General features: G+C 40.1%; 1 long non-coding RNA gene across 1 annotated transcript; it reads right to left on the bottom strand.

Moving 5' to 3' along the window:
• Positions 1 to 131: 131 nt before the first annotated feature.
• LOC110476979 (uncharacterized) lies at positions 132 to 20663 on the bottom strand. Its single transcript, XR_013339683.2, has 4 exons — positions 19732 to 20663; positions 19443 to 19633; positions 11320 to 11402; positions 132 to 2653 (listed from the first exon to the last, which is right to left on the bottom strand). It is a non-coding gene; the product is annotated as an uncharacterized LOC110476979 (long non-coding RNA).
• Positions 20664 to 26991: the final 6328 nt, after the last annotated feature.

Below are 26991 nucleotides of genomic sequence, written 5' to 3'. Positions count from 1 at the left end.
ATTATTAGTTTTAAAAGTTTGTTCTACGACTATGTCAAATGCACTGTCCTCTTGTGGGTCTGTGCCTTGAAGAAGAGCAAGTTTAAAATTTTTAATATTTAGGATTCTAACAGAAAGCGCACCAGCTGGGAGATCCCAAGTCAGAACTACAATTTAATAGGAAAATTAAAGTAAATGCAATAGTACAAAACACTGACACAGTCAAAATACAACCTGAGAACGCTGTTGATCAGGGTTGGTAGCAGTCCAGTTCAACGGTGTCTGCAATCGTCTTGGGATGACCAATGTGGTTCTGTTGAAGCAGAGATCCTGTAGAAGGGTGTGATCTGCCTCTGAAGGTCCAGCGATGGTACAGATGGGCCTGGTCTTCCTCTGGGAATCCCGTGGATAAGGCTGCTTTTGGTGTTCCAAACCTCAGGAGATATCCAGGTAGGAATGCTTAGCTCCTCCCCTGGGTGGATCATCTCACAATGGGATGAAGAAATTTACGAGTCATACAATGAGATTTGATGGCCCATTAACAGCAGGTATCTCCCTCAGAGGCAGTTATGAGGGATGGGTCATGGAAGAGATAAAGAACACTGCCCCACCTGGTTTTAACAGATGGTGATAGAATACATGCTTTTGGTTACATTTTACATTGTAAGCTAAGACACAGAGCCCCTCAGGGGAAACCCGAGGTCACTCCAAGAAGCTGGAGTTATCAAGGATCAGAAGCCCATTGTACTCCAAGTCCTGGATCTGGAGGGGTGAAGGAAGCCCATGAAATGGCACAATAATATTTATGTGTGAAAGGATGCAGGATAAAGGTTAATGAAAATCTGTGTCAGGTAAGGAGATGGTTTAGGGACGTATTTAAAATTGTGTGTATGGGTAAGAATGGATTCCAGTAATGACAAAAAAATAGAATGGAATACTTGGAAGATATATAAATTATGTGGGATTTCAGCATGACTCAAATGATATGAAATAAGGGATGGAGACTGTATTTGGTCTGACTGAGGTATAGTTCATTTCTTTTAACAACCCTCTCAGTGCTATGCTTTGCATTGGTAGCTGGAGGGGTGTTGGTAGCACATGAGTGTTTTGGCTACTGCTGAGCAGTGCTGGCACAGCAGCTGTGCTGTCTCTCTAACATTCCTTTCCTGCTCCCCTGTGAAGGGTTTGGGAGTGGGCAAGATTCTTGGAGGGAATACAAGCAGGCCTGCTGATGCAAAATATCCAAAGGGATATTCCATACCATATGAAATCACCTCAGATATAAAAGCTAAGGCAGGGAGGAGGAATGGGGGGCATTTGCTATTTAATCATGTCTGCCTTCTAGAGCAACTAATCCACGTGTTGAAGCCCTGCTTCCTGGAAAGTGGCTGAGCATTGGGAATCACCAATGGGAAGTAGAGGTCAATTTTTGTTTCCCTTTGCTTATGCACTCACAGACCCTAAACTGCCTTATCTCAACCTAATAGTTGTTTTCCATCTTATTTTTCTCTCCCCTGCCCTACTGGAGAGTGATAGAGCAGCTTGGTGAGCACCTGGCATCCAGTCAAGGTCAACCCATTACAGCTTTGTTAAACTGCAGAGATAAAATCCCCAGGGCTTGTGTTAGCACTTTCACTCTGTCATTGTTAATTTTGTCAGGAGCCATGGTGGATGCAAAGTGACGATATTAACCAGCCATAAAAAGCAAAGCAGAGAGTTTGTGCCAATTCCACACCCCAGACCATCCACAGTTCCTGGTTGATATCAGTTTTTTCCCCCAGTTTCATCTCAAGTGAGAGTTCTCAGTGACAGCTCTGCTCACTGGGATGACATCTGTCAGAGGGACAGAAAAAATAGATTAGAATGACTACATTTTTTTTTTTTAATTCCTAGGAAATCTGAGCAACCACTGACAGAAAAGTCACACAGATGTCTTAAAGCAAAAATCTTAAAATTGCAGCCCAAATCCCCACATACCTTTCAAAACCACATCATGCCAGTATTACAGAATCCTAAAGGGAGTAAGAAAGGAACCTCATATGACATATATCTACATATCTCATATGACATATATGACATATATTTACATATATCTCATATCTATAGCTACACATATGTATTTGGTAACAATAACTTATTATTCAGACATTTTATTTTTAAGTCATTAGTTGTCTTAAAGGTGCTTTACAACAAAATTATTCAGAGGAAACATTCTTATCTCACTGGATTACATATTTTCCATCCTTTCTGTCATCAGGAATGTTTATGATTATGATTTTTCTGGCAGAATCAAGCAATCTTGATAGATTTTATTTTTAGAATAGGCAGTGTTTCTATAAAGTTAATGGGGTTATAGTACTATATTCAAGTGAGGTGTGTGTGATTAAAATTTAACTTGTCCAACTGAAGGCAGTAGGAGTATGAAATACAGAGCTTTCACCAAAGGAGTGGATGGCAATGGCATGCCTCAAACATTCCATGTGAAACTCTGATTTCCTGAAATGCTATCTGTAAGGAGAGCTAGCCACATGCACAGGTGGCCACACCTGAAGTATTTTATGCTCCAAAATCAGTGACTTTATGTATTAGCCAAGTTCCCACTCCATTCTACTGAGCTGCTGATGTACCTTGGTATATTCTGTGGATCCTCACTTGAAGTATTCTCTTTCCTTTGCTGTAAAATAGGAAAATAGTGTCAAAATTTTTGATTACCATAACATTCAAAAATAGAATCTAATTATTCTCTTCCATTTTCAGTGTTGCCTAGAGTATTTTTTTTTGGGGGGAACCAATTAAAACTCACTAGAAAATAATGAATGTGCTCCAAGAATCTTTGCTTTTGCTGCAAAAACTATTTATTCTGTGTCATTTAAAGTACAGACAACAAATAATGCACATTATGTCCCATAGCATTTTCTTTTCTTTTTCTTGGTTTCTAAGGCTTTTGCAATCACACTGACCAGTCTCAAAAAAGTTGGGAACCAACAGGTCAATTTTAGCCACATTAGACTATGGTAGATGTCTCACAGGTAAAATGCTTCTGGAGATTTTGTGAAGATCTGTAAAATGGTAGGCAAAAGTGAACTGAATTAATTACCTCACTGAGAAAAAAAAAAAAAGCCTCACATGAACTCAGTAATTTTTTGTAGTTTTTGGCCTGGCCATTCTGTGCCTAAGAGCTACAGACACAACCAACAGCAGACAGCACAGATACAGCACCAAGACAGATCTGACTGTGCTTCTTTCTTCCCAGATGGCAGTGAGTGAATGGGGTGGGGAGGAAGGGGCTACTAAAATATCATGGAATGAAATCCTGATGAAAATAAGAGAAGAATTTGAATTATCACAGTGCAGGTACAGATACAGGTGTGCAAAATTAAGATTTACTGGTTCCACTGTTCACAGAAAAAAAAAGTTTTTCATGTTGATACCTTTTGCATAAAGATATGCCACATCCATAAAAATAACCAAAGACATTTCTAAATGGCCTGTGGGTGACAGCCTCCACTGACTAAAAAAGTACCTAATTTCCTATCACAGTGGGCCAGATTCTCAGCCTGTGTGAACTGGCAGGATTAATATGAAATTAATTGAGTTGTACTGACCTAATGCCAATTTGCCCATTGGTTTAGGATGTTAAAAATACTTCCTAGGAAATATATAAAATTAAAAAAAAAAATTGGCAGGAATAAGTCTTAGGAAAATGGACATAAAATTATGTTAAGGAAGTAGAATATTGACTATTTTAAGAGTATCAAGACTAAGTAGGATATTTACTCCTTTGTATCCCAAAAAATTTCTCAGGTTTCTTTACCCTCTGTCAGGAAATAGGGTCTGTTTGGAGAGAAGACCTGGGCTGAGGTAAAAGCTGGAAGCGTGGACACGAGGAGGAGGCTGGGGCTGTGCAGAGGGGTCGGTGATACCAAGACACACGGAGTGGCACTGGGAGAGCAGAGTGTGGGAATGTAGGAAATGCTGGCTAACTTGAAATACTGGGGTTAAGGGTAGCTAATGAATGTCTTGGGTCAACTCGCTTAATTTAATATATTTTTAAAAATAAATTTTAAAAAATTTAATATATTTTAAAAAAATATCCAATTGCAGATAAATTCAAAAGATTTTTCATCTGTGTTATAATGTTTAACCCACTCTGTCTTTTTAGATAAATTTTGAAATAATGCTACATGGAGCAAAAGCTTCAGGAGATTTTGTTTTGAAAATAACAGTGTAGATGTAATTTTTTTTTCTATTTTTTTGCAGTCATTATTATTTGGCACATATGTATCAGATTTACATTTTCCTGCAAAGTTCCAATGTGGGCAATAGATAAATAAGTCACAAGCTCTATTTAAGAAATGCCAGGAGGTGGCGTGTGCCTACTTAATTTCTTCCCTCAGATTCAAGCACAGAGTTTTGCACTGCACATACCTGATCATACAGATATACATTTTCTTCCACTAGGACTTCTGCCACATTTTAGGTACATAGCAATTAGTGTTTATCAGATGAGAAACTTCTCTAATTTGTTTGCTTATCGCTGTTTAGTGTATGCCCCAGTGGAGTATTTGTTACGTATTCAGATTTTGCTTTTGTAACTTAATTTCCTGGTGGACTTTTGCCTTTGTGCTCACTAATACTTATTTCTTCACTAAATGTACATGCTAATTTGCTTTTACAGCCCCTTTTTGAGATTAATAGATAAGACACTTTTACCTCATTTTAATTGAAGCACATGAAGATTAAGTTTTGGGACATAGAGTTTGCAATGCAGAAATCTTGGGTTTTTCTTTCTGGAATTTTGTCTAGAAGGGCAATTGTGGCTGCTATAGCAAGTGGCCCCTTGCAGAAAAGCAATTACTGTCAATACCTATGCACTGATTTCCTGTGCCTCCAGAGGCTTCCTCTCTAGTCCTGTCTCCTAGATCATCCTGTTTTTTAATCCCTCTGCACCACCAGGACTGGACAGGAGTGGGTGTTGTTGCTTCTTTCCTTGAAAAATTTTCAAAAATGGAAGTAGTTACCGAGGACAAGATAGGGTTTTTGTGTTATGGGAGAGGTGGGGAGACCCTATAGTTCAGGGCAACTAAGGAAGAGGAGAGTAGGTAGAGGCAGAGTCCCTGTGGCCTGCTGTATCTCAAAGCCTTCCAGAGTCACACTGGCATCACTCAGCATTCCTTGCCAAAGCCCACCAAAAAAACACCCCAAACCCCCCAAATAGTAGGGGAATTCCTCTGCATTCCTCACAGCCTCTTGATCTTCTCAGCCCTTTCATGAATTTCTCATGGTTTTCTTCAGGCACCCTCTCCTCTCCTCTCCTCTCCTCTCCTCTCCTCTCCTCTCCTCTCCTCTCCTCTCCTCTCCTCTCCTCTCCTCTCCTCTCCTCTCCTCTCCTCTCCTCTCCTCTCCTCTCCTCTCCTCTCCTCTCCTCTCCTCTCCTCTCCTCTCCTCTCCTCTCCTCTCCTCTCCTCTCCTCTCCTCTCCTCTCCTCTCCTCTCCTCTCCTCTCCTCTCCTCTCCTCTCCTCTCCTCTCCTCTCCTCTCCTCTCCTCTCCTCTCCTCTCCTCTCCTCTCCTCTCCTCTCCTCTCCTCTCCTCTCCTCTCCTCTCCTCTCCTCTCCTCTCCTCTCCTCTCCTCTCCTCTCCTCTCCTCTCCTCTCCTCTCCTCTCCTCTCCTCTCCTCTCCTCTCCTCTTTTTGCATGTATTTAGTTACATGAATATTCCAAGTTCATAAATAGAAAACTGTGCTATAGGTGTTGCTTTATCTAGTCTGTGTTGGATGCAGCAGCCTGGGAGGAGGTCATGCCCTGCCATGACATCTGTGACTGCCAAATCTGGCACTGGTTTCAGCTTTGCTCTCAGGTGTTCCAGCTGGTGCTGCATGCTTACAACCTGACTCTGTGAGCCGAATGTCCTTCATTAAGGGTTCACATTAGGGGCCACCTTGAAGACAAAATTCATTAGGGCAAAAACTGATCAAAAAGTTGGCAGCCAGGAGGGGCAGCAGTTCCACAGCTGGGTTACCGCTGTCTGTGAAGTGGCCTGATGCTGTATATCATTCACATTCTTTTTCTTTTAGCACTGGAATTTTTTAATTTTTCCCAGAGTCATCTAGAACTTGCCCAGCCAAGTGCCATATTGTGCTGTGTATATCTTAGTCCTCTGAAACTTAGTCCTGCTGTCTGGGAACAAATTAATCTGATTTTACCAAGCTGACTGAAGTGACCAATGCAAGAGTGAAGGACTGAATATATATTTAAATACTATGCAATCTATGAAAAAACCAAACCACACAAAAGATATAAAGAGGACATAGTGTTAAAATTCAGCTTCTTGATTTTCCTGAACTCTAAAACCATTTCAAGAAATGCTGTTCAGAAAATCACTGACAGGGCTGCTTTCTGACATTGCTTTGCCTGACAGAAGGAAATTCAGTGAAATAAGCAAGATTTGTATACATGTGAACAGACAAAATTTAGCTCTGAGTTGTTCATCTGCTGTGACTGCAGCAGAAAATATTATCTGACCATATTCTGTTCTTTATCTTGGTATGATTTTGACAGAAGAGAGATGACATTTATCCAGTATTTAACACATCTCAGGAAATTCTGTAAAGTTTTAAATAGAAAAATATCTATAGCCCTTTCTAACCAATCCTGCCTCTATGAATAGGTAATTACTGAGATTAAACAAGTGTCTCTAAATTGCTTATCTATTCCAATTGCTTCTATTTTCTGCTGGCTTTATGATTTGCTGTCTAAAGAAAGCATGAAAGAGATATTTATTTTGCTTTTGAAATAGCTTGCAGAAGATATGACTTTCATTTCAGGAATAGCAACAATTTGTTGAGGAATAAAAACTATATTTTGCGATCTTAAACTGGTTTTCACTTAAAAGTTTCTGAAGCAAGAGAGCTTGTATGTATTTTTAATCTTCTAAGTTTAAAATCTCATACTATTCAAGAAAATAAAAGCAGCAAAAAAAAAAAATCTAGTTGAGTTAAAATAACAATGTGACTTCTTTCTCCAAGAAAAGTGTCAGTAATGAAAGAAATTGCTGTGCCTGATCCTCAATCCTAGTTCTCAACACTTGCAGCAATAATAGCAGTTATTTTTTTTTTAGTCCTTTATATTGTACTGTTGGGGATGTTCTGTCCTTAATCTAAGATTGTAAATATGAATAAACCATGATCCTGCTGATAGATAATCCTTTGACTTTAGCAGAGCAGTGATTACATTCACAATTCTCTGCAGCCGAAATGTGAACAGGACTAAGCACAAACCTTAGGTCTGCTTATTTCTGTTTCTGAATTTTACTGAATTCTAATTACTAAATTTGCCAAAAATAAACTGTTCATTTTCTTTGTGACCTTTATAAAAATTTTCTTAGTTTAATTCGTGAACCACAAAAAACCATAAAAAATGCTGCACAGTATTTGTAGTACTTGAGCCTAAATTCCTATATATAATATACCTGAATATATAAATTTAATACACCTCTGCTTGAGTGGAACTTAAACAAAGGATGAAGGAAGACTATTTACAAGAGCATGTAGTGATAGGACAAGGGGAAATTAGTTCAAATTGAAAGAGAGTAGGTTTAGACTAGATATGAGGAAAAAGGTCTTCACTGTCAGGGTAGTGAGGCACTGAAACAAGTTGTTCAGGGAACGGCCCAGGCTGGATAGTGCTTCTAGCAGCCTGCTCTGCTGGAAGGTGTCCCTGCCCATGGCAAGGGTTGGAACAGGATGATCTTCAAGGTCCCTTCCAACCCAAACCATTCTATGGTTCTATGATAATGCCTTTTATCTAAAGAAGCTGGACAGATTTTACAAATATAGACTCTTCAAGAATTTCTTCCATACTACTTTGTCTTCTAAATATTTGTCAGGTGCCTTGCACATGATAATAGTAATTTGAACTGTAAAGGGTCAGGGACTAAAAGGCAGTTGTGTCATGTTCCTTAAGTATCAGATTTTTTTGTTTAGAAGTTATATTTCTGTATGGAGATCAGAAAAAGGTGAATATCTCTTTGCTTCCTTTACAGGTTATTGTTCACAACCTGTTGATATATGGAGAGAACATAGATGTGACCATTGGAAGCACCATTCCTTGTTGATCACATGAATTATTTTTTTTTTAAGTATAGACTTGAATCCCTATGTAATGTTTTTGAATCTTTAGAAGACTAAAATGAAGTAAACTAAATATCTACTTTTATCTTAAAGAACTTCTAGAAGCAGTATATCCTGTTGTAACTATTGCAATATCCTTACTTTTAATTTGTGGAAGTATAACTGGTTACTCTAATAGCAGTTATCTCTTTCCTCCCACTATCATTGTCTTGTTCAGATGAGTGGATAGAATCAGCTGACAAAAAAGGTGTGTAACTTTTACTCTCTGCTGTATTTTCACTCCGGCTTGCAGTGGTTTTTATGTGTCACCAAAATGTGTGGTTCAAAGACAAAATATACTTTAATGATACACTTTAATTAGGAATATTACGTGGGAAACATTTGTGAAGACAAGTGTGTGTCACCTGGAGCTAAAAGGTTCCTTTTCAGGACCTTGTTAAAATTTTTTGTAATGTTACAGAAAGACCTGTATAAAATGCTTCTGTGTCCTAGACACAGGAGTGGGATTCTAATTTACCACATAATCACTCACTTGGTGATTGCAATATACTACAAGTGAGAAGCATCTGATTTTTCACTTGTTTTCCTTTTAATGACATTAATCAAATCTTCAGGACTACAAAATAGTTCTGAAGACGGATCTGTCAGATTTGCCTTTTTCCTTCCCTCAGTCCTTCCCTCCTTCCCTTTTCTGTGGTGACATTCACTCTGCAGTTGGAAAGTAATTCCATCATGTGTTGCAGTAGTATGACTAATCTTAGGTGACAGCACTATATCCTTATGGTTTTTGAAAACAGAAAAGCTAATTTCACAAGCAATAAAGCTTGACAAAATAGAAGTTCTGTTTTACACTTACATCTGGTCTTTCATGTTAGGTTTAATGGATCTTGTTATCTATATTCTAGTGTAAAAGAAGAACATTGCCTATAGGAAGTGTTTCTCACTTAGGCCTAACCTAAAATTTGCTCTGCTTGTAACATGGAAATAATTATTAGAAAACAGTTATTTAAAATAAACCACAATTATCAACATGCATTTTGAAGAGTAATCCACAGATACAACCAAAAATAATGTGCCCTGGTGTAATTCTCAGCTACGTCAGTAATTTCCTGACCACTTTCAAATGTCTTGCAACTAAAAATATACTTGCAAATAAATCTAGCCAGGTTTAGCCTCTACAGGCATAGGATGAAGTGTTTGCTTGTCACTACTCATAGCTGATGTCTGTCACCCACCAGATGTATTAGCAGCATTTGCAGTCAAATCCATCTTTAGTATGATTTATACTGGCAATTTTATTATCTCTAAATGCAGGAGCTCATTTTGGATAGTGTCCAAAGAATTCATTTGAATGTTTGATCTGACTTCTGTCAGGGAGTCTGAACATGTTCTGGTCCCATACAAATGGGTTGTGGTCTCAGGCATCATCCTACAGCTGCAGTGTTGCTCTTTTTGTATTTTAAAAAGCTACAGAGAACAGGTCTTAGTTTACAATTAGTGCTTGCACACTTGATTCTTAAGTTAAAGCTGAGTGAAATATATTTTTTTGTATTAACAATAAAATATTTAATGGCAGTATTGAAAGGAAACTGTACTTTTCTTTCCTGGTATTGTATAAAATGCAAAAGATTAACATCTTATTCTACTATTTTTAGCCAGATATTTCTCATTAATTGCAAACTTCTGACACAATTACTCAGCCACTTTCATCTTGCCTCTACTTCTTATTGGCTCAGAAGTTGCTTCAATATTCCCTGTACTCTTGTACTATTTCAAAGGGTAGATGGAAAGCATTGCTCTCACATAATCAACGCCTTTTTGATGGGAAGGTTTTAGCTCCCTATTTGACCTTTTTTAAAGGAATAGTTTTGCATAAACCCCTCTTCCCTTCCAGCTATAGTGCTATAGAAGCCATGTGCTGTGAGACTTAGTATTTCTTACCTCATCAGTCCCATTCCACAGAGAAGTGGTCCATAAAATTACACCTTTCCACTTGGCTGACAGCACACTATCATTTCGCTCCCTCTTATGGAGCAAAACTTCATGAAGTGAAAGGAGGAATAAAAATGAATGAAGGAACATGTTTTTCTCTCCAGGAACTCTGTGTAGTGACAAGAAGCAACTTTATTTGCGAGTCAGAAGAATCATAGACTCACAGAATGGTTTGGGTTAAATTGGAGCTTAAAGATCCTCTCGTTTCAGCGCCCTGCCATTCGAGGCAGTATCCTGAATTTGAAGAAAGTTGAAATTGAAAAGATACCCCAACAGTGCTTTGGCATTTATCCTTTACTTCAGCATTCATTTTACATCTCAAAAAAGACTAAGAAACTAAAGGGCTCTAGCAACCTTTCTAGCAACCTTTTACCTTCGGTCTCTTAGGCTTGTGTTAGGGAGCTCTAAAATGGCTGTTCAAAGCAGATGGAAATGGTTGAGGTTGTCATCTGAGATTGCTTTTATTCTCCCACAGCACTCATTAGAAATGTATTTATGTGATTACCTGTCCAACCTGAAGAGTATTTTTCCCAAAACTCTCTATGTATTTGAAACTCTTGAAAGATAACAATTTTGATCAGCAGAGCTTGAAAAGGTCCTTTCTTTAATTCTGAGGATAGATTACCATGATATTATTAACTAAAATATAGCTGGGTAAAGCTATAGCAGGGACAAGGTAGGAGACAGGAGGTGGGGTAAAGGTTAGTTGGAGAACTTGAGGACTAGGAATAATTTCTCTGTGCTGCTCTCTGAATGTTATCTCAGGCACAGCATTTCCTCAGCTATGTCTCCAGCTGTGATGGCTGTCTGGAAAGGTGACCTACTTACATTCCCATCTCATGCCTTGCTAAGGAATAACACCCAACAGTTCAGGAAGCATGCTGTTTAGGTGATGGGGTGGTAGATTTCCTGTGGTGATGAGCACGGTGAGAAAAGAATTGAGGGCAGTAACTGATGTCACCCAGGCTGCTCTGCTGTGGCTTTGAATTCAAAATGACAAGCAGCTCAAAAAGGCCACCCATTAAAGCTTTCCCCTAATGTGTGAAGTCTCCTCAAGCTAATTCAGCATACTATGGGATGTGCTAACAAATCCTGTATTATAGACTTCTGTGTTTGTAAAATAAACAGTTATGGATGCATTGTTACACCTGCAAGAGTGAATGGAGCATATTGATGATAACAGGTATACAATTCCTCATTTGTAAAACACTGACTCACCCTTCAGTGTTACATTGAGTGTTAGAACACTTGAGATTATTCTGATAACTTCTGTCTCTAGAGAGAATCCAAGAAAGATGAATCTGGGGTGAGAGAAACATAAAGGATGAAGGGAACATCAGTACCATTCTTTAATCACCCACTTCTAGTGATCCCGCAAAAGCCTGGTTTTGGCCCCATCAGCAGGTCTCAGGTGCCAGGGAGGTTTAAGACCATCCTCTACAGTACTTCTTGCACCCTTCAGGGGCTGCTGTTTGATGGGAGTTAGGCAAGGGGACAGACAGGCGACAGGACACTGTGCCCACAGGCTGTGAGCGACATTAAGAACTGGCAGATCAAAAGCGGAAAGAGTCGCCAGGCTTCGAATATTTGCATTTTACAGAATAAATCCCCAGTGTTTTGCCCTCAAGGAAGAACTGAATTTCCAGAAATATTTAAGGGATAATAGTACCCCTCTTCCAGGCATAGATTCAGACTTTGCTAGGGCTGACCCAGTTCTGTTCCTCCTTTAGTGAGTCAGTATCTCACTAGAATAGCAACATGTTTCAGTTCGTACACAACGTCCCTTGCCATTGCTAAGATTCAGAATATATAATTTAATTATAAATATAGCTATTAATTTCAGGGTCTCTAGGGATATGCTGAGACACTGATGCCTAGTTCCTGCATTACTTTATATGATATATTTTACATAGATTGCAGAAACACTTTTATACATTCTGCAGTTTAGATTAATAAGTGTATTTGCAGGAAATAAACTTTAAATCAGAACATTTTGCTAAAAACTTACCCTTCCCTTAAATTTGTGGTCTGGCTGAAAAATTTAGTTTATATAAAGCACTCTTGTCACAAATAAACATATTGTCCATGAGCAGGGACTCAGGACTGTGCCCCTTCCCTTCTATGTTCTTAGGGGCATCAGTTCTTAGGTTCCCCATATTTAGGGCAGGACCAGTAATTACAACATCAGGTATAATATTCTCTTCCACTAATGCAAAGAACTTGCACCACAGCAAGATACTCCAATAATACTGCAAACTGGCAATCCTCCTACCTATCTTGGCTGTTATGGAACACATAGTGTCAGAGATGCAAGGACTGGAAATATATTCATCTGCTGTTCTTATTTTCCTGCTTCTGCTAAACCATGAGGTTGGCTTAATTACCATCAGATTTAAGCAATAATAGCAAGAATTAAATTCTTCTTATTTGCCTCAGATATTGGGGACTTATTTTTACACCTATGTCTTATTTCAAGCTTTTATTCATAGCAATCAGAGACATCTTCTTATGTGGAACTTTATTTCTAAAATCCTGTAGTCAGGACTTTGCCACATAAGTAAAAGTATAGAATCACATAATGGTTTGGGTTGGAAGCAAACCTTGAAGATCATCTGCTTCCAGCTCCACTGCTGTGGGAAAGGGACACCTTGCACTAGACCAGGTTGTTCAAGCCACTGTCCAGCCTGGCCATAAATTCTTCCAGGGATGGAACAGCCACAACTTCTCTGGGCAACCTGTTCTGGTGTCTCAGCATCCTTACAGTAAAGAATTTCTTTATAATATCCAATCTAAACCTACTTTCTTTCAGTTTGAACCCACTTGCCTTGTCCTTTCTCTACATGCTCTTGTAAAGAGTCTCTCTACATCTTTCTTGTAGGCTCCCTTTGGGTACTGGAAGACCACAATTTGGTCACCCCTAAGCCTTCTCTTTTCCAGACTGAAAAATCCCAATTCTCTCAGCCTTTCCTCTTAGGAAAGGTGCTCCAGCCCTCTGATCATCTTGGCTTTCTCTGGACTCATTCCAACAGGCTGAAGTCCTCCCTGTACTGGGGCTCCCAGAGTTAGACACAGCACTGCAGGTGGGGTTGCACCAAAGCAGAGCAGAAGGGCTGAACCCTCCAGCTCACCTGCTGCCCTTGGTGCTCTGGATGCAGCCCAGGATGTGTTTGGATTCCTGGGCTCCCAGTGCACATAGCTGGATCATGTCCAGTCTCCCATCCACCAGCACCCCCAAGTCCTTCGTGGCAGAGCTGCTCAATCTGTCCACTCATCAAATCTACCTCTCTCCAATTTAGAGAGAAGGAAGTTGTGGAGGTCTGTTGTGTCAAAGCCTTTACAGAAAGCCAGATACATTACATCTGCCTTCCCTTGTCCCCTGATGTAGTCACTCCATCATAGAAGGCTACAGGGTTGATTAGGCAGCACTGAAAGTTGAAAATGTGCTGGCTGTCCCAGATCACCTCCTTGTTTTCTATGTACATTAGCATGGCTTCAGGCAGAGAGGTGAGGCTGACAGGTCAGTAGTTCCAAGAAACCTCCTTTGTATTTTTAAAGATGGGGATGATGCTTCCCTTTCTCCAGTCACCTGACTGCCATGACTTTTCAAATATCATGAAGAAGGACTTGGCAACCACATCAGTCAATTCCCTCCAGACTTATTTCTGCTTTCACCTTCTCAGTGATGCCCACCAGATGCTGGTTGCTCTTCAGCATCCCATTGGGCATCATAAATACTTTGGTACCCTAAAGCATCTCTTCACAGTTTTCCAGTTTTTACCTTTTCATACTTGGCCCATATCTAGGCCATCATAGCTGTGAGAAGCATTGGGTCTGTCACTAGGAGGTTCATATCCAAATATATTTGAGGTCATTGCTATTCAGGAGAGGCTCCTTAAGGAATTCATCGAGTTCTACCAGCTTTTTTGGTTTGCTATGAGGTCTTCAGCCTCACTCATGATCCACTCCCTGAAGGAGCCCACCTTGAGCTTCGCCTTGTATCCACCTTGAGCAGCAGGGTACTCCTGAAGCCCATGGTTGCAATCTTATTCACTGCCCTGCTTTTTCCTCACCTGGAACTAAACTCCACAATCTTACTCCAGCCATTTGCAGCATTTGACTCCACAATGGTCACTGCAGCCAAGGCTGCCCCCAACCTTCATGTCTCCAGCAAGGCTTCCTTGGGTGTTAGTGTGAGGGAGCAGCACACCATTCCTTATGGGATCCACTGTCTTCTAAGTATAACCTCCATTCTTCTTGTGTAATAAAGAGACTTAAATCCAACCTTCTATCTTCAAGTTTTGAAGACGAAAATCTGCCTATAATGATTAACTATGCAAAGATGATTATGGAGTATCATTTCATTAACAGAGGTTCAAATTTTCATCTCTGACAGCAAAAATGTGCTGCTGAAGCTGTAGAAGAGCCCAATCGAAAAGAAGGGTTCAGAGGTCATTTTGAATTTGTAACTGATGTGAAGTTCTAGTGAAAATGAGCTCATGCATACTTCATGCTGCACAGATCTCACCTAGTGAGAGTGGGAATAAATTCTGTTGGCCACAATAAGGAAAATAAATACTGTACTGCTCTTGTAAAGAAGTGGTTTGATTTTAACGACCATTGGAGGGAGATAGCACGTGCCTCCCACCCTCTGTTCTAACCAACACTTAGCAGAAGAGAGAACATCAGTCTAAAGTGGACATGCAGCACCACCTCTCGTTGGGATTGCTTTCTGCAATGCAATCCCTGCAATCTCCCTCCTTCCTCTTTCCTGCCCCCCTGAAAAATGTAACAACAGACTGGGACAAGTAGCACAGTATTTTGCTTTCATGAATCTGTAAAAGTACAATTATTCTGCCTTCCTTGAAGGCTACGGGATCAATGTGCTCACACATCTCCTGTAGAGTGTTAAAATTTACATCCCTCAGATTAGATGGAACTGTCCACTTGGTCAAACTGCCTGCCAGAGACTTCTGCATGCTGGCATCCCAAGAGTACTCCAGACATGCCAAGGTATATGCCATATAACCTCTGCCGTGGTTTAACCCTGGCCAGCAGCTAAGCCCCACACAGCCACCTGCTCTCTCCCCCTGCTGGATGGTGGACCAAATGGGAAAGGTGGAAGTGAGAAGACTCGTGAGTTGAGATAAAGACAGTTTAATAGGCAAAGCAAAAGATGAGCGCACAAGTAAAGTGAACCAAGGAATTCATCCACTGCTTCCCATGGGCAGGCAGGGGTCAGCTATCCCTGGGAAAGTAGGGATAATAGTGCATAATAGTGACTTGAGAAGACAAACACCGTCACTCTGAATGTCTCCCCATCCTTTTTTTTCCCTAGCTTTATATGCTGAGTACAGCAGCATATGGCCTGGAATATACCTGTGGTCAGTGGGGGTCACCTGTCCTGGCTGTGTCCCCTCACAACTCCTCTGCACTTGCATCTGTGAGTTGCAGAAAAGGCCGTGGCTCTGTGTAAGCCCTGCTCAGCAATAACTAAAACATCCCTGTGTTATCAATGCCATTTCCAGCACAAATCCAAAACCCAACCCTATATCAGCTTTGTTCCAGCCAAAGCAGTAACATATCTTTAATGAAACTAGGACTGGGAAAAGGAGCCATTTCCTCTATTGAGAGGTAAGAATGCACATTTACCTGCTTTGCTAAGGAGGTAGAGTAGCACAGAAAGGAAGCTCTTAAAATTGATCTGTTAATATCAAAAAATTGATATGGATAGCAGGCTTCCATGGAACTGTATTTTTCATATAATTCAGCCATCCTGATGATGTTAACTCACAGTAATTTTAATTTTTTTTTTTCCTTGAAAGTCACTATTTTGGTATAAAGATAGATCCTTGGTTTTGGCTGGAATTTCCTTAACAAACATTAAAGGAATAAAAACTCTTTCAATTAAGAGTAGTTGTTCTTAGAAAACACTTAAAGCCAGTTAGCATATAAACAGTAAAAATTTCAATATGGATCAATGAAATTTAGGCAACTACAGCTATAAACAATCAAAAAAGCCTAGGAAAATTTAGAAGTTTCCAGAGACTATGTGAGAATCTCTTTCTACTTTTGTCTATTTTTGTGTAATATTGTCAAGAACTGGTTCTGTTTTAACAGCAAAGGTTAACAGGTATAATCGCAGACTGACTGGCCCCTTCAGTATTTTAGGCAATTTCTTCTCCCACTTTCAAATTTGTTAGTGGTCTTTAACAAAATTAAAAAACAAAACCAAACCCTCAAAGATGAGGCATTATTATTATTGTTGTTATTATTATTATTATTATTATTATTATTATTGTATTATCTATAAATAATACAAAATGTGCAGAGTTTTTAGAGCACTGAACTCCATGCTGACTTTCACTTATGGAACAGAATAAAATAATATTTTCTCTTAGTACAGAGCCTGCTATGGGAAGAGGTAAATTGGTGCTTTTAGGTAGCATGAATGGCATTGTATAATGATATAATAATAATTTTACTCTGCTAACAAAACAGGACAGTGTAGGAATCCAAAATTCTTTGCATATTATTTGTCACAATCTAGTCTTGTGCAGATAACAAACTAAAGTGCCACAGACTGATTTACACTTCAAAGGAAAAGACTGGTTTTGAGTATATGTACCAAACTTTTGGCTGTGGGCTTAGAAAAATAAATCACTTGTCATTTTTGTTTTGTAGGCTATTGAAAATATGATGACTAATTAGAATGAAAAAATGCAGCTTCATTATTGATTGAACTGAGCTGCATAATAATGCACTATCAAAAGTATTTGGGAAGAAAATATTAAATTAGTATTAAATTAGTAACATCAGACTTGAAAGTTTGTAAAAAGTGCTTATAAATAATTAATCTCAGAGATTATAAAAAATTAAAAATAACTCAAATCTTGTGAATATGTGCAGTCCTTATGCGATCAAAAATCCCACAGAAACAAGAAGTTTGCCTATGAGAGAGAAAACTTCAGGTCTTAGGAAATGAAATCAGATAGAGGAAGGATATGCATTTGTCATGGTTTGACACTGACACAATGCCAGCACCCCCCACAAAAACGCAACTTCCCAAACGAATGCTGTGAGATGCAATCAGGAACAGAGCAGAGCAGGCCCACGCTTAATAACAAAGGAAAAACTTTATTAAACTACTACTACTATAAAAGGAAAAAGAAAGAAAAACAGATACTAAAACCAAAATAAAAACCTTCCAAAACATTTCTCCTCCCCCTGTCCCAATTCCAATAAACCACAGTGAGACACAACTTGGACTCCCAATCAGGTTCCTACCCTCCAGATAATCAATACTCAGTCCATCAAGGGAGAGAAGAGTCTCTCCTGTGCCACAGACCCCCAGGAAACACAGCTGTGTCCTCTGATGTTTCCATGTCACACATGGCACCGCCTGGAGAAAATCTGCCCACAGTCCCCCCCATTTTCTTCCTCCACTGGGCCTGAGAGTCTCAAGAACAGAGATCATCTTCTTTCTGAAGACAGAGGGCATCACCACACCCTCCTCAACTTTCCTCTGTTCACTCCACTCCTGTGTTGGTAGTCACTGAGGCAGGTCTCTTGGCTTACGATTGCATCCCCCTAAAATACAGTCTCTCTTGGAGGAGAAATTGGTTCAGTCTATGGCTATATAAGAAAAGTCCCACCAAGGCCACTCCATCATCTCCTCCCACCTAGAATTTCTCCATCTAACATCTCAGTCCCAGACTGTCTCTTGTCTTCTCTTTCAAAACAAGGAGGAGTAATATTTCACAAAGCTTTCATTTCCCAAGGAAGGGTTAAAAGTCCCAACTCCCCAGATGGCTCTTGGGATCTCTGCCCAGACTTCCAGCTCCCACGACTGGGTACCTTCCCCTCCCCTGCTCCTTCTCCCTTCTCCTCCTCCTCCTCCTCTGCTGGCACCATCGCTGTCTCTTTCTCTCTCTCTCTCCAGAGAGACTCTGGGGGGGGGAACGCAGACATCCCAGATTTCCTCCACCCTTCCATCTGCAGGGAGCTGGCCAGTCCAGCGCCTCCACCCTTCGGCCTTACCTCAGCCAAGCTGCATGGCTTCTCCCCATGGCTGGGCAGGGAGAGTCTGCTCCCTTTGATGACCGGGACCAAAGAGAGAGTTCCCCTGGGAGTTCTGCTTTTAGCCCCTCTGTGTTCTCTGAGGCATGTCATGCCTTCAGTGGTCAGTCCAAATGCCAATATCCAACCCTGACCACTGATTGTTTTGACCCTCTTCTTCCTGAGAAAATTCTCTTCCATGTCAAACCACTACAGCATTTTATTAAAAATTGTCCAATCTGAAAAAACATTTCTCAAGTTGAAGCTGTAGTCTAATCCTTCCCAATAGACATTTATTATTTTCTAATACTGTTTTTTGCACCTTTTTCTCTGAAACAATAACAGTGCTTTACAAGGGAAGATGATGCCATAAAAGCTTACCATTCTAACTCCTCTAAATTTGTTTGACTCCTGTAAAATTGATCCATTCCCATGACTTTATAATCTGTGTTTTGTTTTCATGAAGCAAAGAGATAAGAGGGAAGTATGAACTGTTTGATTTTCCTCCACTGCCCAGCTCCAGGGAAGAGAGAAATTCCCATCTGTCCAAGGGTGATGGTCTGAGGCAGTACTCACATGGGTGTTTTGCAGGGCTGGTAACTGCAGATGAGTTATGTGCTTGAGACACACCACAGACCCCTACTTATTTCTAGCTATGCTTTGTGCTGTGGTTCATGCCTTCAGCACTTAACTTACAACTGTCTTTGTCCAGAACAGCTCTAGCAAGTCTAGCAGAAGAAAAATTTTAATTGCAAGAAGAAAGCTTAAAGTGCTGAAGATAAACCTGGTTAGCAGAGAAAAAGGACAGCAAGACCTGTGATTCTCCCCATCAATAGCAGCTTGCAGCAGGGCTTGAAACAGAGAATCTGTCAACAGCTGCTATGTGAGCTTCAAATAAGTGTTGAAGTGTTCAGCTCTTATTGAATCCCCTGCCACTGCTGTAATCTTCCTCAGTCATTCTCCTGCTTATTTATGGCCCTGAAAATTTCCTGGTGGGTCTTTTGCTGAAATGCCCTTGTAATGAGATTCTACCAGCTCTTCTCTGTTCCTTGTTCCTCAGATGAGGAAAATGCCACCCTCTGAAGGAACCAGGTTTGATCACTCAGTAGAAAACACTGAAATTAAGAAATAATTAAAAAAACCCCCAAAAACAACCAACACTCTCATGCATACATAGGACTGTACTAGGAGAAAGGTTAAATTTTAACTGTATTATACATACTCACTGACTTTGCAAAAAAAAGAAAATCCTCATCATGTCCAGTATTGCAGATATGTGCACTCACCTTCAGTGCCAGTTTGCTAAGAGGAGCAGGAGGATGGAGTTAACAAGCTCAGATGTGCACAGAAGAGAAGCAATGCTTCCTCAGTCCTGTAGCTGTACCTTTCTCTTGCACCGTTTCCAGGTTGGTTTTCCTTTGTTTGCCATTGAGGTAGAGGAACACATTCTCACTGTCCCTTCTGAAATCCTCCAGATCTAAGGCAGAAGCAATAGGATTCACGAAAGAACACAAGTAAGGTTCAGTTCAAACAAAAATCACAACCATATCTAAAGAGGAATTATAAAATTATTGCCTTTTACTGTTTTAAGTGATGATAGAGAAATCTATGCAGATACAGCCTTAAAAAATAGCAGAAGAACCATCTAGTTATTGCCTCATAAAACATGATGTTTTTCATTGCTACTTGAGATTTTAGAAATAACTGTGAAGACTTTTCTGCTTTGAAGTGCAAAATAAATTGGATTGTATAGAGCGTCAGCAGTCTTAGGCAAAATTAAGCTTTCAGGGAAGCTTAATGGCAGAAAACAGAATGGTATTTAAATTACAGGGCCATAAAGGACAGAACTATCAACAAGTGAACAAAAAACAGAACCCATGAAGAAAACTCCCAGAGCAAAGTACAGTTATTTCATTCCATTAAGGGATTGAGCTTCTTCTCTAATTTTTGAAACAGATGGTATGACAAGATTGGCAATGCTTTGCAGCATGAGCATCATCTAACTCAGAGCCAAGCTGAAAATAACAAAATGAAACTCAGTATGGAAAAAGACTCAAGCTAACCCATGCGTGGGGAAAGAAATTCAAAACAAAGAGATGGAAGCAAAAGGAAACCTGGAAAGCAAAAGAGGGCCAAGGAATGAGCGACCCACAGATCCACTAAGCCAGGCAAGGGGTTTCAACCGTGCAGGCTCAAATTATTCAAACTGGAACATGACTGGCACGTTGTTACTTTAACTTTTACATTTAACTAATAAATTAGTTAATGCATAGCTTTTAATGATTAGAACTCACTGGAGCTTGAGTTTCTATGCCTTTGCTAAAACTTTACATACCCTCCTGACCTTCTCCATGGCAGACATGAAGCAACATATTTTATGGTTCAGAAAGTTTGTAAATTCTGTCAGAGTTGCAGATTGCTCTTTTTCCTCTTTTCTTCCCCCCAGAAGGTCTGATCCAGTTCCACAGTGTTGCCTTTGGAAACATCAGCACTGAGAACTGCATATTTGTGTGTTTATCATGAGCAAATAAATACTTATCTGGTCCATCTGTGTGATTAGATAATGTGACAGAACCCTCCTTTTCTGTCCAAAGTATTTGGAGGAATTTCTGTCTTTCTTGATTAATTAAAAATAAAAAAAAATGCAATGCAACAGCACTTGCTGTACATTACGTTCCCTCAATATATTCAGGTATAACTGCTTATGTGTAGTAGCCAAACATAGCCTTTACTAATTTTCATGTGGGTGAAAAATTGAGCTAATTATAACTCATGCACAGATTTGATGGCTGTGAGTAATTCCAATTCTTAAGTTTCAAGACTTGTGGTTTTGTCCTTTTACTGTTTGCCTCCTTAACATGTGAGCTTCACATTGATATCAGACAAAGAAAAATCAACAACAAAATGAAGGAAAAGTGTTTAAACCAAAAAGCACCAGCCCATGGGATGGAACTGTCAACCTTTAGGAAATTTGTTTTGGATATTTATTAGATTTAATTTTGTTTTGAAAGAAGGATTATAAACATACACGGTAAAGAATCTGAGTGAAAATTATTTTCCTTTTCAATTCAAAATATGAGAATAGCAATGATTATCATGTGCCAGGGTTTAGATTTTCCATTTAACACAGGAGTTACCAAAGAAAATCTTTGTACTAGGTTTGTAAAGAATCATTGCATGAGTAACAGATATTTGATACTTTCTGAATAATACCTCATGTTCCAAATTAAAACTAGCCTTTTACAGAAAGTTTCTCTTTTGACTTGGTTTCAAGTCATTACAGTGACTCATTAAAATACATTGTTTTTGAAAATTCCCTAAAGCAGTAAAGGAAGTGTTATTCAGCCAGATCATCACCCATAAGGTACAGGTTTGTAATTTATATGCCTTCTATAACACAAATCTATTTTTTGTTTTTAAACTGACAATGTGTCCCAGATTTCTATTTTTTTGCAACATTACAGGCAACTTTGAGATGCTGGGAGTTGCTTTGGGTATGTGGAAAGGGATGATCATGGGGATTCATCCCATCATTACCTCTCAGGATGAAAATGCGGCATGTCTGCCCTTGTCAGCATGAAGTTTCACCAAGGGAACTCGTGTGTACACATGTAAGAAACTGCTAGCAAACCCTTATGGTGAATTTAACAGAATGTAGCATATGTAATACACTGGTTGCACAGGTCCTCTGTGGATAAATGCCTGTGCTGAGGCAGGTGTCCTGGACAATGATATCAGAAGGTTGCAATGGTGTAACTGCAACAGCAGTGCAGAGTGGAGAGGAACATCGGGTTAATTTTCACCTGGTGCTTGAGGAGACTTTGGTCCAGCTGCATCCCATCAGGAGTATGTCCTTCTACCTTCCTAGAAGGTCTAGAGCCTTTCATCTCCCCTGCTCATGCTTTTAAATGTTCATTATATCCCTGGACATTGATCTAGATTAGTGTCCTGACCACAGTCACTGGAGAATGTTTCTCTTAGTGCAAAGTATAAAAAGGTCAAACTGAAGTCATGCTAAATGAGGATATTAGGTGTACTTTCTTACAGTCAAACATAGCACTTGCCTAATAAATCCAAAACTGTTCAAATACTTTTATCATGCAGATAATTTTATTAAGAAGAAAAAGATACTGATTTGTTTTTCCAAACTGATATGTTTTCCTGATGTGTTCATTCAGCTTATATATACTGATCTGCAGTGTCAAATGGGCATTCATCAAGGCTGAGCCAACAAGTCTGTGCTGAGGATGGCACCTCCAGATACCCTGAACTGCCCCTGGGAATGCCACTGTCCCGGCTGCCTCCCTCCCCAGGCAGGGCAAATCAGCCTGGAACAGGCAGAGCAGACAGGGTAGCCTTCCCTTGCTGCAGTCCATGCTCCAGTGGGGCTGGGATCCCCAGGGAATGAAGCCATGCCTAAAACTGGTGATGTATCAAAACTCACCTATGATCTTCTCTCCCATTAATAAATAGCTGGACCATCTGAGGTGCTGCTGGCACTGTTAGAACTCTGCTTGCAAAAGGAGCTGGTATCTGGCAGGTTTGCTTGAGTGAATAAAAAGTTATTTGCTTGAATTTTTTATTCCTGCTGCTTTGAAAGTCTGTTTGTTCTGACACCATTACCAAGCAGTGATGAAATGCCCTCAGTAAACACAATGATTTCAGGACAGAGGGGAATTTCACATCATAGTGGCTGGACTGTAGTCTTTCCCCTTCCTGCTGGCTGCCTGTCTGCTTTCTTCCTCTTCCCCCCTTCCCTCTCAGTCTCCAAGTCTTTTTCCTTCCCTCCTTTCCCTTATGAAAGGATAAATACTCCCTCTCCAATTCTTTCTAAACTAAGGGGAGATATTGCATACTAAGTTACATTTAGTATTTTGGCTCTGATCTAACCAAAACACAACCAAGGAGAGTTTTATCCTCCTCTAGAGATCTTTATGTGACTCCAGGGACTAATAATGAATATTCAGCAGCTCAGTTATGTACTATGGAAACAGGTGGATAACCCAGGGGGAAAGAGAAATAAAAGGCCTAATCAAAGGAAAGAGATAACTTGAAGATAAATGTGATAGAACCATGAAACAGAGAATTACAAAAGGCTCTTCCATATTGCAGAGGTGTGGAGGAGAAAGATTTTCCCTGCAAAAGATAAAACACTGTGAAGAAGAGTCACAGAGGTTAGGAGAAAATATTCCTGCTGTCATAGGTATGGGCCTCTGATTAAATGATACTTTGAGATTTGTCCCATTGGGATGGAGACATCCAGCTGCTACCCTGCTCCCTAGATCTGGCTCAGCCATCTCACCTAGCACAGTTATTCAGGAAGCAAGAGGCTCCCTAATCCTTCAGCACTTCCTTTCCAGCCCAGGCTGTCCCTGAACTGGTCCTGCCTCTGCTTCCCTGAGAGTGTGAAACAAGGAGCAGACACCTGCTTGCACCAACAGCTGCATCTCTCCTCGCTGAAATGGCCAGTGCTCTCACATCCATGTGATCTGCAAGCAAAAGGAACATGCCCTGCCCTGCAAATCTGACCCCACAAATAACATATTTAACCCACTTTTAAAGCTGTTGAGTTAGATTAAATGGATTGTCCACAACAAAACCAGCAGCAATGAGTAAAAAGCTTTCCCAGCTGAAAACCAGGTCTCTGTGCTGTTCTGTAAGGTGTCTGATTTGAATTCTATTTCCTTAACACATTAATAACAGGCCAAAGCCCCAGATAATTACTCTTTCTTTTCTGTTGGAAATTAAACTGGAACACTGTGAGCCTTCTGTGCCTGTGGAAGGTTTCCTTGCTGGATCTTGGGGGACTACACTGAAATTACTTTGCAGATTCTTCTTCCTTGGTTTTGGAATTTGTGAATAATCAGCAGGTGGTTTTGGACATCAGTCAGGAACTGTACTTTAACTGAATTATTTAGATGAGAGACCCAAATCATGGTCTCAATTTTCTTAAGGAAATCTGTAAAAGCTCTTTCAGATTGAAATACGATGTTTCAGGTTTTGGCATTGCTCCTGAATAACCTTGCAACACACATTTACCAATCAGCTACACATCTGGGGAGCATGCCCCCCAGAGCCTCTCTGAATTTAGAAATTAAAAATCAAAATAATTTACTCAAGTCCCCAGGCAAAGCAATTTGGACTTTGATTTCTTGTAGCATCTTTTGGCTGATTTATGCTATGATTAAAATTTTTGTTGCTGATGATGCATTATGCATGCAGTAGCTGATGAAATAACATCACAGTAAAATCTAAAAATAGTCATTCAAGTATCCTTTAAAGAAAACCTGACATGAATACTAGCTCATACATCAATGAAACTGAGCTGCAAAGGCACATTCCTCTTACCCACACTTCATGCAGAATTGAAAGTCCAGACAGATACCTGTTGTGCACAATTCTGCCATCTAAACCTCAGAGGTGATTTGATTTAATTTAATGAGACAGTGAGAGTGGTGAGGTGTACACTGAGTTCTTCTGTACAGCACAGGTTGATAGTTTTACCCATTTTGTCCCTCTCAGTTAAGGTGTAGCAGTTGGCTGGTTGTGACTGCTCCTCAGCAGACCTGTGGGTACCACCTCAAGGCAGGGGTAGCATTTCAAAACACCCTTTACCTTCCCTCAAATAAGAGAATGAAGCAGCTCAGCCTTATTGATATCAACAGAGGAAAATATCTTTCTCTGTTTCACACTATAAGCAGCCGTGTCCTAAACATCTGCTCTCTGCCTCAATCATTTATTCTCTCCTTGATTTGAAAATGTGCTTAGGAGGGCTCAGGACTTGAGGTCAATACCTAGATACTGTTTATTGGGGTCCTAGCAGAAGGACTGGCTGCCTTCTTGAGTCACTGGGGACCCTAAAATCCATTGTTGTGTCCCCTTCCCATGGAATGAGCACATTTGAGGAGGGGGGAACTTCATTAATCCTCTTTCAGGATGATGAGGAAAGTAATGTGTGTGTATGATCAGCTAAAAAGAGCTGTACACATGTTTTAATCTGTGTATTCACTGAGTGAACATGTTCTGTGGGTGTGATAGTGGTGCAGAAGATGATGGGGATCCACTCATCCTCAGCAGCACATCACTTCAACTGTGCCCCCTTTTTGTAGCTTGAAAGGGGAAGAGAGATGTTAAAAAATTACAGAAAAGGGATTCCTCAAGCTCAGGCACAGAATAATAGAGGTGAAACATACAGAAAATGTGAATTACAACTAGACAAATAAAAATTGTTTGGAAAGAGAAGAGTGATGGAAAAATCAGTGTGACATCTGGACTCTTCCCCTCCTGAAGCCCAAGCAATCTTCAAAGCTTTTCTGGAGTGGTTTTTTAAAGTTTGACTCCATTCTGAAATTGCTTGTCTCTTCCATGCAGTTAACCCTGAAGGATGCAGGTCTACTTTTGAAAAATGCTTGGTGAGATTTATTATTTTGGCTTCAGTGTGAGAGTAACTGCTGTCAGCACATGGGGATCAGCAGTGGGCTTTGGTTTTCAGCACAGCAGTTATAAACAGACCTGCCTATAGAGAGCAGGGAGTTGACCTTGCAAACATTGTGCACTGTATTGAGTTCAGCTCGCTCCTTAGTGACAGGATTTATTTGTTTTACTTCTCTGTCTTAAGCAGTGAAAGACTCTGACAGAATATCAATGCAATGGATTATTTCTCAGGCATTTCAAGACAGCCTTCCCCTGCAATCGAGATTTCATCACTTTGAGACTTGAGAAAAAGGAACTTTTTTTTTTCTTTTTTTACCTCTGCAGCACGTAGTGTCTCTAGCTGGATCATCTGAGGCGCATTTGGAGCATTTAAGTAAGCTTTCACTACTTCACACACAGAAAAGGTACATGCTTCCATTAAATGTCTTTGGGACAATTAGTCTATTAACATTCAGCAAAGCAAAGCTGACTTTAATTATTTCATTTGCAGTTGCTGCTTCCAGTGTGGTTTGTTTGGATTTACAGAGCCGTGGTAGTTAATGACTACAGCACAGCCAGGGAGAGCCACAATGAGGCAGACGTGCTTGCGAGCAAAGCCACCAACAACCTCTCCTCATGCCATGCCTGATTCCTACCCTTTAAAAGTGATCAAATGAGGGCCCCACGGTCTCTGCTGGCATCTCCACATTTAATATTATAAACAGTGTTTAATACATGCAGATTTGCCCTCCCGATGGTGAGTAACAGCAGCTGCAGCAGCCGGTTATTGAATAGAATGTGACAGAACTGCTTCTTCTGCTCACATTGTGTGGGTCCGTCCTTGCAGAGCTGAAAGCTCCAGGTTTATTCCCAGTTAATGACAGCAGTACTAGTGCCTGTGCATATGCATTATTTACACAGAAACAAAATTAAAACTTTGACAGAGGAGAATATTTTAGGCAGATTGTTTCTGCTTTCAGCAAGCAGTGGGAAGCAGTGATGCCATAACTGAGAGAATAACACGGTTAAATCTGTCTTTGATACACACAGAAGTGACAATGCAATTTTGCCAAGGGTCCAAGTATTCCAGACCCGTTCCTAACTAATGAGCTAGAGAGCCATCTCCCATCAAATAAAATACTTTCACACTAAGAAATTTTGAGAATTGCGTGAAATCCATAAAATGTAACTGCATTCTGATAATTCTTTTCAAATTATTCACATCTATAGGGGAGATAAATCCATCAGCCAGAATGTAATTTATTTTTCTGTGGATATGACAATTTAAACAGCATGCAGTTGAGATTGCAGTAAGTTGGATTGTTTCCTGGCTTTGTCGAAAATTTATAGAAACCAGATAAAAGCTCCTTTCTAGCCTTAAAAAAGCAGTTCTTCCCATGATGTACACTCTTAAACATTGGA

This window comes from Lonchura striata, chromosome 2 (genome assembly GCF_050655825.1).
Source record: "Lonchura striata isolate lonStrDom1 chromosome 2, ASM5065582v1, whole genome shotgun sequence".
NCBI lineage: Eukaryota > Metazoa > Chordata > Aves > Passeriformes > Estrildidae > Lonchura > Lonchura striata.
Note: the sequence above shows the minus strand (reverse complement) of the source record. Positions and strands in the feature narration are given on the sequence as shown.